General features: G+C 44.1%; 1 pseudogene; it reads right to left on the reverse strand.

Annotated features, from left to right (window-relative positions):
• Positions 1 to 2,097, reverse strand: part of LOC101645885 — a 9,329-nt pseudogene extending 7,232 nt beyond the window's left edge.
• Positions 2,098 to 2,121: the final 24 nt, after the last annotated feature.

Below are 2,121 nucleotides of genomic sequence, written 5' to 3' on the forward strand. Positions count from 1 at the left end.
ATTGTGTTTTGTTTCTCTTGCTTTCTTGTAGTGGCTGCTGATGTGAGTTGTTGTCTGCATGATGTTTTGGTGGAGCTTGGTACCATTTGTCAGGAGCCTTGTGATTTCTTTCTCAGAGGCTAGTAGGAATGATTCTAAGGACTAACTGGAGCCAGCTGCACTGCAGGTTCTAACTGCATCTCTTTCTCACTGGGGTTGACTCTCTCCCTAGACAACTGGAGCTATCTATTTGGAAGGGGACATGGAGGGGAGGGGTGTGATTGCAGGCAGCAAGGATACTGATCAGGCTGATCATTCACTGCATGGGCCAGTGCGCATGGGCCAGAGTGGGGGAGGGAACTACTCAAGGGGTTTGTGCACAGACAAGTGGAAGGCCCCAACAGCTAGTAGCAGTACCAGATATGTCATGAGATGCACAGGTGAAACTCGGCACGCTAAACATGTGCATGGGGACAGGCATTCATGACGACCTGGGTGCAGAAGAGGCTTAAAAGGAGTATGTATTTAGTTGGTAGGTTGATGGAGAATAAGCATTATTGAAGTGCCAGGAGCAGGTTCTAGATGTTGTGGTGGTTGAGGTGTATAATGCGCATGTTAAATCTACCAGGGTCACTTATTGACCCTTTGTGTTGCAAAAGGGAGAGGGCAGATGTTTAATTATTTGTGTTTATAACAGAAAACCCCTTTAAAATAGGTTGCTGAACACCTCCAAAATCTCCTCCCCTTATGTATAATCCCCAAATAGATACAGATCATCGTTGTGGGTGTCCTTGTTAGATGGAGCTTCTGTTCAGAAAGTGTTCAGGTTAGGGTCAGTGGGACCCTGTCTTTGATGGCTACCTTACCAGGGCTGCAGAAGGTTGCCAAGTAACCTGATGTGATATGTCCCAATTCCTGTGGTGGAAAAAGAAACCCTGTGTTTCCTTTCTTAGCAGGTAATGTGAATAGGACTAACAACTACCTGGAGCTAGCTTTTCCACAAGTTCAAGTTGTGTCTCTGTCTCTCTAGAGGCTGGTTCTCTCCCTAGAAAGTTACAATTATACTTGTTAAGTTTAAATGAGGCTGTGTGTTGCTGACATGAAGGGAACAGGTTCCAGAGATTATTGTCGTTGTGGTAAAGGAGGAGTGTAGTGAATCCTCCAGGGTTTCTTGTTGATCCTGTGTCTTATATAGGGACCGTGTTTGGTGGTATGATGATTTACTACCTTGTCGTCTTGTAGGGTGTCAGAGGGGGGGTGAGATTCAGGATATGGGCATGTTTCGGTGTCTGATATGGCTGGGAGAGCTGTATTGCTCCTGGGTTAGTTGTCCTGAGAGGATGTACCTCTGGTAGAACATGTCAGAGGGGATGGTGGGGTTGGGGGGAAGGGATCTATCTATTCCTGTCCCCTACCTAAGTAACCTAGTGGGGTGGAGTATAGCAATGTCTACTCAGCAGGCAGTTACTTATGTGGAAGGCTGGTTTTGCTGACTTCCTATTGTGTGGTCTCTTAACAGACTTTCAAAGCCTCTTAGTCAAGTTGAAAACTGGTAAAACCTATTTTTGCCTGGGGCAAGGACTTTAGCTATGGCTTCATTTCAATGTTACCAAAAGTAACACAGCTTTGGAACAAACGTGTTTTTATTGTTTAAAGGGACTTGTAGGGTGTCTTGGTATCAGGTCTCTGCCTTGCCATACCCCAGGAGAGGGGAATTAGACAAGCTCCTTTATATTTTCTTTAGACATCATTAGATGCATGAACTCTTGCAAGACAACTTTGATACTGTAAGAATTGTGCTTTATGCTAACCCTGATGTGGTTCTTGGGTCCACTATTCCATTAGAACTATTAATTTCATTCATATTAATTTTTGTTACCAATCTTACAAAGAGGGATACTTCTGAGTATTTAGGTCTAGATTCTGTGTTAAGCTGTATATCCTGTTTTCATAAATGGTTCTTGGAAGCCCAATTTTCATCCCCATTGTCATGTCTGTGTCACCTTCTAGACCCTAGCTAACTCTGCCATGTCCTACTCCTTTCTGGCTTTCTTCGAGTTCTTACAACAGTATGAAATTGCAAGGGACTTTTACTACCGAGTTTGTAGTGACTGCCATCTTGCATCACCATCTCTTGAAAGT

This window comes from Echinops telfairi, unplaced genomic scaffold, assembly GCF_000313985.2.
Source record: "Echinops telfairi isolate 266 unplaced genomic scaffold, ASM31398v2 ScPeMD7_7407;HRSCAF=8445, whole genome shotgun sequence".
Classification (NCBI taxonomy): domain Eukaryota; kingdom Metazoa; phylum Chordata; class Mammalia; order Afrosoricida; family Tenrecidae; genus Echinops; species Echinops telfairi.